The sequence below is a fragment of the Sinocyclocheilus anshuiensis genome, unplaced genomic scaffold (assembly GCF_001515605.1).
Source record: "Sinocyclocheilus anshuiensis isolate Anshui unplaced genomic scaffold, SAMN03320099.WGS_v1.1 scaffold412, whole genome shotgun sequence".
Taxonomy (NCBI): domain Eukaryota; kingdom Metazoa; phylum Chordata; class Actinopteri; order Cypriniformes; family Cyprinidae; genus Sinocyclocheilus; species Sinocyclocheilus anshuiensis.
In genome coordinates, this window is record NW_015558661.1 from 1,331,005 (window position 1) to 1,342,077 (window position 11,073).

Genomic DNA, 11,073 nt, shown 5'->3' on the forward strand with positions numbered 1-11,073 from the left:
TTTAAAGCTGCAGTCCGTAAGTTTTGCCTCTTTGTCACCATCTCTGTTTGAAAACCTGGAATTGCAGTTACTTGTGGAATTATCTTGCTTGCGTGGGATGTACTCTGGTACGGCTCCAGCGCAGATGAATCTAATGTTTTGAGGAGTATGTGTGGCAGTCAGTCACCGGCCGCACCGGTGAGAATCCTATACTTAGTAATCAGATTCTAGCCTACGTCTTGGAATATATGACCCACATAAGAATTTTCACAAGTAAGTACCAAGTCTGCCACCAACTGAGGAAAAAAACATTACAATAAATCGTGCTACCAATGGTGATTTAATCTAACGATCGATTAGCTCATATCACATCAAACCATGCAAATTATTATTATTGTTATACTTAATTCTCAAATTGTTAATGTTAACAACATCAGCATTGCGTGAGTATAGTGTGTATAAGAGAGTAGTTTCAATTTCTGTACAGTCTAATCTCTAATTGTCATACCACTCGAATTTCATATTAAGAAATTATTTTAACCCAAAAAGACCGTGGAAATTATTATTATTGTTATACTTTATTCTCAGATTATTGTTAACAACATCAGCATTGTGTGACTGAGTATAGTGTGTGTGTGTAGATTTCAATTTCTGTACAGTCTAATCTCTAATTGTCATACCATTCGAATTTCATACCAATAAATTATTTTAACCCAAAAAGCAAACTATGCTCTCTTCAAACTGGTTGTCTTTAAAATACAAATCTTGTGTAATCCCAGGCTATCTGTAATCAGAAATACATTTAAAACTGGAATATAAGTTAATTTCATTCACATGTGTTTCATATAATCCTTTCTGGATTACAATCCGCCAAAATGATTTTTTGACATTTAATTATTCCAGCTGCTGTGAGCAAAGGCTATAAACGATCGGCCACCTTCAGGATCCTCACATGGGACAACCTAGTAGCCGGGACAACTTCTTTATGTTTACAGACGTGACGTAATGACGCAGCAGCATGCTCGAATTTCCCGCGAAAACCTACCCGTACCACTCAAATTAGAAAACATTATTATAAGCTAATTGTTGTGAACCGGGCTAAAGTAAGGTGATAGTTTTGAACACTGGCTGGTTATGTACTTGCTCAAATATTGATTTTGGATAATTTTTAACCAAAAAAAGTTACGGACTGCAGCTTTAAAGTAAGGACCAAGCGGCCAGCGGCAGACAGTGAGACGATCAATTTAGCCTTCTCAAATCATCACGACTTACCAAAAATAAAATCTAGCCTATAGATATAAAACAGTTCAAGCATATTACAATGTTTTAAACGTTAAACCTAGATAAATGTGCGCTATAACCAATAGTTTGTGCGGAGAGTGGAAGCTGAAGCACACTTTGTAGGACATGGAGGCGCCAACGCGATCACTTGTGTTTTTTTCAGTGGATAGCCTACGCCATCATTTTTGCTCATAAATGTATAAGAGTAATACACCATTCGTAACTGTAAAGAGTCTACTTTTATTTGTGTGCACTATCAATATCAACAAAACGTTGTGCTTTTATATAATAAAGAAAACAAACATGATGCGCTTTCTGCCTTCTCGTCTTGAACAGGAGCGCTTCACAAAACTGAAAACTGAAACTGAACACAAAACTAAAACTCAGCGAATACATGCCTCACAGACATGATAAATATATCTATAGAAAGCTTTAAATTACTACTTAATGCAATATAACAAATCAAAAAGTATTTCATTATAATCCGTCATAATTCATAAAGATGCACTTCTCTCTAAAGGCGCGTCTGAGGAGATGGCGAGTCAGGATCGGCAACTTCATCCTTGTGACACCGACTAAGAAAACACTAGTTTATTAGTAAATAATTCAAATATCTCCTTACTATTTCCCCCTGACACATTTATGTAATTACTTTTGCCAGTGCTTTGCGGCAAGCTTAAGCCTATTGCTTGCATTTGAATGCAGAACTGTTCAGCTGCGCTGACGGCACGCCCCATACAAATAATTCAATATTCTCCTTACTATTTCCCCCTGACACATTTATGTAATTACTTTTGCCAGTGCTTTGCGGCAAGCTTAAGCCTATTGCTTGCATTTGAATGCAGAACTGTTCAGCTGCGCTGACGGCACGCCCCATACACGTATGCTGCTCCCAGGGGCGCCGCTAGCAATTTTGGGCCCCATGAAAGAAAATGAGGTTGGGCCCCCTACCGTACCCATTCCACACCGAACATACAAGCCAACCTAGTTATCCAAAATCTTTGTCTGCAATTTAATAATACTGACCTATTACTTTTGCTATTGCTTTTGACCACTAGGTATCAGTATTTAGTCAGAGACCTACCCATAGCCGGGGGAATATATTTGATCTGTGGGTGGGGCTTGATGTTGTAGTGCGGGGCTATGGTGGGGTATTTTAAACAAAATCCTAATATTAAACAGCCCAAACACTTATAGATGAACATATAAATTAATGAAGACAGCGTTATATAAGAATGAATATATATTTGTGCTTTTTTTATTTTAGTTCAATAATATTTTTTCTTTAATATTTGTATTATTTTGGGGATTTTACTAAATATTAACCTCTAAATTATGCACCATTTATCATCTGCAATACAACTGTGTAACCACTAGATGGCTACTTGTATCAGGTTATTCATTGATATATTTTCAGACATTATTAATTTAGTAAGAGTTGAAATTTAAATGTTGATTTGAAGTGTCAGTTATTATTAAATCTGGACAGACAAAGCATTTTGTTAGGCTACTCATACTAGCTACAGCGTGATCAGTCACACGAAAGCCATCAGAATAAATATTGTCTCAGTGTGACCAGGGCAATATTTTTAAAACATAGAATTGAGTGTTTACATACCATGAACAGAGATGTTCTGTGGTTGAGATGTGTATCCTATTTGAAAAAATCTGCATCGCAATCAGCAACTGGTAAATTGAGATTCCAGTAACTTTACTGGCATAATAAAAAGGCTTTACAAAGCATTGACAGCGCTTTGAACCAATGGTGTTGAGCATTAGAGGCTACAATTCATAGTTTTCAGTCACGTGACTGGCTCGAAGACCTGTCGGGCAAAACATCCATAGAATTGCAGCAAAAGCTTGTCAATTTTCCATTTGTTTCCAATCCACAAATATTTAGATCTTTTGATGACCGGACTTACATCTTCGTCGAACTCGAAGACATCTCTAATTTGACAGTTTACCATCTGATCTATACTGGGGGGTAATTTTGCCAGAAATGCAGAAATAACCCGTAATTTTGTTTTATTTGTTAACTATTTGGTAGATACATTTATAATTTCCATTGCAATACTACTAGTAGTTACTGCTAATAAAGCAGATCTCTGGGGGGCCCCAAAAGTACGTGGGCCCTTAGAATTGTCCTAACTTTCCCCCCCTTAGCGGCGCCCCTGGCTGCTGCTGTGGGACAATAAACACCGTCGAGCCGCTCTTGACAGTCGCGGTAGCACGATCTCGTGTTGTTTCCACCAGCTTTCCAATTTTTGTTCATCACTAATTGATGGATGTCTAAAATATAAAAATAAGGAGACGCCTAAAACAGGCCAGAGGCCAGGCCGGCGTCTGAACTATGACGTCTGAATTATTTTAAAATAATAAAGTTACAATTACATAATATTTTTTACTTCAATTCGTTTTTTTTTTTAAATATAAACATTTAAATGGTGGCTGTCATAAAAAATTGATGGATTTATTCAAACATAAATTAAACATAACAGCAAAAATTATAATGAATATGTTATATTGTGCATATATTTAGCAAAATACCCCTCTCTACAGTTTATTTTTCTGGCTGACTAATGAGTTTATGGTCACCGAATATGTTTTTCTGAGGTAAATGTGACGTTAAGTTACATTGTTTACAAGACTTGTTGACGTCTTTGCGCGGCTGAAACACTGATTGAGCGATTACATGAGACAGGATACGGATTGTAAAGTTGTACTCTTTCTTTTAACTTACCTTCGGATGTTTAATAATGTTTTTTTGTGCCGAAGCTGGTATTAATGTGGAGGAGATGATCAGTTCATGTGCGCTATGCGCTGCCGCGTCTGTTCAACTGATGATACAGCGATCTGTCACTCCACATTAAACAGCGCCAAAACGGCATTTATTGTTTAAATACTGCAATACAATGGATAGACAGAATTTGAAATCTGAGACGTTGCTTCATATTAAAAGTACCAAAGCATAATGCGTATTGCGATTTATTGGATGGGAAGTGCCCTTCAGTGTTTCATCCATTAACTGAAAACAGGCTAGACTAATCGATTCTTGGGATTTAATCGATATTTTTTTACCCAGCCCTAATGCATGTTATAGATCTTATTGTGAATGATTCATCCATGTATATGTTTCTTTTTCTTTATGTTTTCTTTACCTCGTAATGCCATTTTAACCATCGTCCGTTCTGATGTATGGTGGACTTTGGTTGTCAAATGGATGACTGCCTGAACCTTGCCCATGCAAGCTTATGCTCATATGCCTCTATATTTTTTTCTTTTTCAATAAATCATATAGTTCATTTCGTTGTTTTATTATTGTTAGTAAGTGTAGTTAAATGCAATAATTATTTAAAACTTTAAGAGTTGTCCTTTATTTGCAAATACCACCTTACACAATGTACTGTAAGAACGTTACATGTAATATCATTCTTTTTATTTTATTTTATTTTATTTTATTAGCTAAAGGGTGAAATATAATGTTATTTTAATTGCATCAGTGTTTGCATGCATTGTTTGCATAGTGTTGCGACAGCCGTCCCTCTTTAGGGAGGTCATTATGGCCTTATAGTTTGATTTTGTCCTCTTGACGCTCTCCATTGGGGTCAGTTTGTTGTCTTTGTACTTCAGACTCATCGGTGATTTCTTTAAATTGCCTCCAAGGGAATTTGTGTATTTTGAGAAATAATGACCCCTAATCAACATGTTTATCTAGTTTCAAATTTGTCTTGGTTTTCTCAAAGGCACAGCGATTGAACATCACCACAAATGTTTATGAGCAACTGCTGCTGGCCATTTTGATAAGCCATTTTCTACACACATTTCAGTCTTTTTCTACAAACATTGAACATTTCTACAATTACAAATAAATTGGAATCCTAATATCAGCTATCTTTAGTAATATTGCTTTTTTTTTTAGCTATTCTGAGAATATTAAACAAAGATCAAAGGCATCTAGACCTGAATCTACAATTATCCTATTATTAATATTATTGTTCAAATTAATATTATGTTTCAAAGTACTGCTTATTAAATTATTATTAAATCACAACTTGACAGGACAAAGGGAGCTCTATATCTATACTATATCCTAACCATATCAAAGAGCTAGATGTCATTATGGTACTTTTGTTTGAAGCTCATTTTTGATCATGAGAATTTCTGGCTTCTTTTGTTCTCAATGGTTTATTAAAAGCATCATAAAAGCATATATATATATATATAGAAAAGAAGAAGGCAGACATTGCTGTGATTTATATATAGAAATAAATCACAGCAATGATCTTATTATACAGTAATTATATATAATGAGCTGTAACAAATGCTACTTCCATGTATGCTTTGTCTGACTGTGTCTGCCAGAAGACCAGCAGTTCTCATTCAGCCCCACTTCTTACCAGAAAGGCCTGTGACTGCAAACGTGTGTTGAAACATAGGTCTGTGAAATTAATGTGGATAACTACTCATATAATCTGGTTTTAGATGAATTTAAGTGTGGAATTTGTATATTTGAGTTTGATTACTGACTTTGTGCAGAGACACATAAGATTACTGAGGTTGAAAATCAAGGTTTTTTTTTTTTATAGAACATTTTGTAGAACTCCATTTCATATAGATCTCTAGTATATTGGTTTCTGAGAGAAACCGAGAGAAGAAAACTATGGTTTCTGAAAGGAAATGGGAAGAAAAGTAAAGAAAAATGCCCAAAGTCTTCCTTTAAATCCAGTATTAGGTAACACAATTTCGGACACATGATCAGATATTGTGGCCTGCCTGTCATAACTATGAAGAGCACTGTGATCTGTCCATGGCTCTCACATGGGACCAATCAGAGAAATTATAGCCCAAGGGGGACAATTATCAAACCCATGATAAATAATGACCTCTGGTTCTCTTTATTCTACTCTCAGGCAATTTTAATCCTTTGTAAACAGTGTCTAATGCTGTGAGACAAACAAGTTGTAATGTTTGTGAAATGATCCATCTTTACAAAGCGTATATTGCATAACACTACAAGGCAAAATTGTTTAAATAACTTTAGACCAAAGAATATTCACCTCGAATTAGGATATGATAAATGTGCTGGCAAACATTTCATGCGGTTTATATTTAATGCCTACTGCTGCAGTGCAGCTGGATGGAGTAGCAATCCATAAAATGGGGGACAACACTGGTGAACTTTGTCACCCTAATGTGTTTTCACCTCAAATTTTCAATGACCACACACTGCACCCCCCTACACATTCATATTACATACAGGATTTTCGGGTCCACTGGACCTGGGGCTAATAAAAGTGTGGAAATTTTAGGTCCTTTATGTACCCTCACTCTGTCCACCTATTGTCTGGGCCTGCTGTTAGTATGTGTGTGTGTGTGTGTGTGTGTGTGTGTGTGTGAGTATGGGTGCAAGTGTGAGTTTTGTGTTTCTGCCCCTGCCATTCCCACACAAGGTTGTAGCACTTTAATTCATAAATGTGATCTAAAAAAGGTAAAGGGCAAATATTAACCATATATGCTGTTTATATTGCTTGTAATTGGGATGAAGTAAACATCTGTTGAGTATTTTAACATAAAATTGTTTGATAGTGTTGAATTAAAACCCAAAAATGCAGGGGGTTCACCAGACCCACAAACACTGGCTGAGTAACAAATATATGAACACCACACAAGGGTTAATATGATAATGGCTACCAGTGACAAATATTGTTTATTCTGAGTACTATTTAAATATGTAAAGAAAAAAAGATTTACCAGATCGCTGCATCATAGATTCGATAAAGCAGATATTTATTGAATAGCTCTGAAATCATTTCCACTAAGGCCAGTGGATTTGATTTACTTCTGAGTACATACACACTGAAAAAAATTATACTAAATTTTTTTAAGGTAGGTGGTTGCAAACAATTTATTTGAGCTACATTTAATATAAAAAAATGCTGAAAGTTAGTCAACTAAATTTGTTTATTTAAATGTAGCTAAAATAATTTGATTGCAACCACTTACCTTAAAAAAATGTAGTAAATTCAATGAATCATTTTTTGATACATTTAATACCATTTTATGATAGACATTCACTTTGTTTTATTTCAAAAATAAAATACATATCTAAATTGCTTAGATATATCTTATGTATATAATACAGTGTTTTACAGTAGTTTCAAATATTTCAGTGTCATGAGGAGATCTCAAACAGAGCTCATTTAAAGGGATAGTTCACCAAAAAAATTAAAATTCTGTCATTAATTACTCACCCTCATGTCGTTCTAAACCCGTAAAACCTCCGTTCATCTTCGGAACACAAATTAAGATATTTTTGATAAAATCCAAGAGCTCTCTGACCCTCTATATACAGCAAGGTTACTACCACGATTAAGGTCCAGAAACGTAGCAAGGACATCGGTAAAGTAGTCCATGTGACATCTGGGGTTCAACCATAATTTTACGAAGCTACGAGAATACTTTTTGTGTGCAAAGAAAACAAAAATAATGACTTAATTTAACAATTCTTCACGACACATGCGCTTGCTTCTGTCTGTGCAAACGACTCGTGCGTTTTTCTCAGTAATTTTAATCCCTTGTATATGAAGACTACATGAATTTTAGTATACTGTATAATTCATCTTTAAGATGATGTATATGAATATGTAATTAATAAAACTGATCTTATAGTCAACGGAAAATGGGATTATTGGTGCAATATGTAACACTGTGGGGCATAGAGAAACTGAATTTAAATGATATTTCATTCCACTTTAGCTTTGGCTTCAGGGGCAAAACAAGAGTAGTATGTGATTTTCCATAAATATAGATACTTTTTTTAATCACTAAAAATTATTTTAACAACAAATCCATTGTTTAAACTCATATCAACATTATACATTTTCTAAATATATTTTTATATAGAACGAACATTTTATGAAAAGCACAGCACAAAGACTAGCAACGTTTATTGAACCCCTGGGGTTTATTTAGAACCTTTATTTATGAACATCAATGCCTCCATTTAATGATTTTCAACATGCAAAATAGCAAGTCACCAGCAATGGTTTACTAATTGTGTTTATAGAGAATGTGTGTCATTTATGTTGTCATATTTTCAAGCTGGAATATTGCTGTTAGTGTTAATCAAGGAGTGTTGGTCTTAACCTGGAAACATTTAGGAACCACATTTTTGGATTAACATAAATAGACTATGGAGAACCAGACCTATTTTGCAATGTACACTCTGATGGAACCAAAAGGCTCCAAATCTTATCGGCATTTATATTTTACATCTTTTTTGCTTCTCTATGCTTTGATACTGTTAACAAACCTTTGGCTCAGTGTGGTCATTGTTTTGGAGAGAGCTCTTCATGAACCAATGTACATTTTCCTGTGCAATTTATGTGTCAATTATTTATATGGAGCAACAGGATTTTATCCTAAATTCATGCATGATTTAATTCTGGATTCATATGTGATTCCTTCTTTTATGTGTGGCCTCTAAGCTTTTGTGATTTACAGTTCAGCTATGTGTGAGTGTACAACATTAGCAGTGCTGGCATATGACAGACATGTGGCCATATGTCAACCTTTGGACTATCACTCAAAACTTACCAAAAATACATGTGGCATATTACTCCTATTCTGTTGGACTGTACCATTTACTTGTATGTTCTTTGGAGTAGTGCTGTTAAATTGGTTGGCAGTGTGTAAATATCATATTGACAAATTATACTGTGACAACTGGTCAATGGTAAAGCTCTCGTGTGAGTCAGTGGATATTAATAACCTCATGGCATTGATTGTTTTATTATTTTATATGTGTCTTACAGCTTTAATTATTGTGTCTTATATAAAACTTATTGTTGCATGTAAAGCATCTCTAGAAAACAGAAGAACATTTTGGCAGACGTGTTCCACATTTATTTTCAATAATACATTGTAGTTTTACTGTGTTTTTTGATGCAATGTGCAGCAGATATGCAATGTCCCAGAGAGTGTCTGTGTTGTTTTTGCCTTGATGCTGCTGATATTGCTGCCTCTTTTCAATCCTTTAGTCTATGTATTAAAACTCAAAGAGATTCGTAAAAGAAGTTTAAAATCGTGTAAATACCATGAAATAACGAATTATACTTAGTGAATGACATGCCATATTAATATATACAGGTGGACTTAAATTCAGACTGATGAGGCATTTAATGACAAAATGTGCTCTTTTTGTGAGTGAAAAGATGATAGAGAGCTGGTCTGGAGAGGCAGATTAATTTTTTTTTTCTAAAATCAATATCACAGATATGACCCCACTACCAGTATATCTGTTACAATCGCCAGCTGGAGTGCCCACGAGCTCCGCTAGATGCACTCCATCCTGTACCTTTGCCATTCACCCAGGACTCCATTTCCCATAATCCTTTGCCCGGACTCATCTGCACTCATCATCATTGCTAGCACCTGTCTTTCATTACCTCATTAGCTCACATGTCTCATATTAGGAGGACTATAAAGATTGCACTCGCACACAAACACATTGCTGAAGATTGTTAGTCTGTAGCGTGTTTTTCCTGTTATCTAGTTTCCCTGTCTCCTTGCCTTTGTGTTTTTTGATCTTGGTCTGGTTCCTGTTTTATGATTGCTTGCTGCCTGCCCTGACCTTCGCCTGTCTTGTGGTTTACTCTTTTGGATTACCTTGGATGTACTGTTTTGCTGGTGTTTGACCCTGTCTGTCTGACTACGCTCTCTAATAAAAGCCTTGCATTTGGATCCTCAACTCCATCGTCACGCCTTCCTCATTACAGAATCTTCAGCCATACCCGGATCCAGTGGCTTTGAGTGTTTTCAGTCCAACCAACATGGATTTAGCAGCAGTGGAGATCATGCGCCTTCATCAAGGTGATAGATCAATTGAGGACTATGTTGCTGACTTTATTGAACTGGCAAACTTGACTTCAATGGATGACTTATGTTTAATGATATTTTTCTGTGGAGGGCTTTCTGAGCTGCTCTGCTCCCTCATGCCGCCTCATGAACCTAATTGGACTTTGGCACATTACACTGACATTGCACTGCGAATGAGTGGTTCGTTATGGCGTTATTTTAATGACAAATGTTGAGAGCGCATTATTGTAGTGCGAAAGCACAATAATATAACGCGCGAGCGCGAATCTCTCCGCTCGCGTGCGGAATTCCTTTGCTCTCGCACAAAACGCACGCTCAGATACACGCTGCTCTCGCCCAGAGAGAGTGAGCGCACTTAAAACGTGTTTCTCCTCTCACTCAAACTGTGTCCTGACTCCTGTGCACTCGCAAATCTCTCTGTGCTCATGCACTATAGACAGTGGCGCCACTAAGGGGGGGGAAGTTAGGACGATTCTGAGGGCCCACGCACTTTTGGGGCCCCCAGAGATCTGTTTTATTAGTAGTAACAGTAGTAGTTGTAATGTACAGGCAGGATCACAATTATCTACGGTGTATAAAGCTAAAGGTTTTTGGGTTAAGGTTCATAATGTAGAACATTTTTAACACTGTATGCTGTATATGCATAGGTAGCTAGCAAACAAGGAATACAGCTGTTAAGCTAATAGTCACATTTAGCTGCGTAAGATCACGATTGAGAAATGTTGGATACTGCTGGAAATGCTGCGAAGGGGTAACCTATTTATTATTTTAAGATTTTTTTGTTTGCCCCAGTGAAGCATTTCTATTAATATAGCTGATTAAGTAGTCAAACTCATTCCATATCAGCAGAATAGTGTGGTACTACAGAAAGTCTATGTCCATAAAACAGGTTCTGAATGAATTATGTTACTGATACCTAATGGTCAAAAGCAATAG

The 11,073-nt window shown here is 36.0% G+C and overlaps 1 pseudogene; it reads left to right on the forward strand.

The window, feature by feature from the left end:
- Positions 1-8,452: 8,452 nt before the first annotated feature.
- On the forward strand, positions 8,453-9,379 carry LOC107681066 (olfactory receptor 11A1-like; annotated as a pseudogene).
- Positions 9,380-11,073: the final 1,694 nt, after the last annotated feature.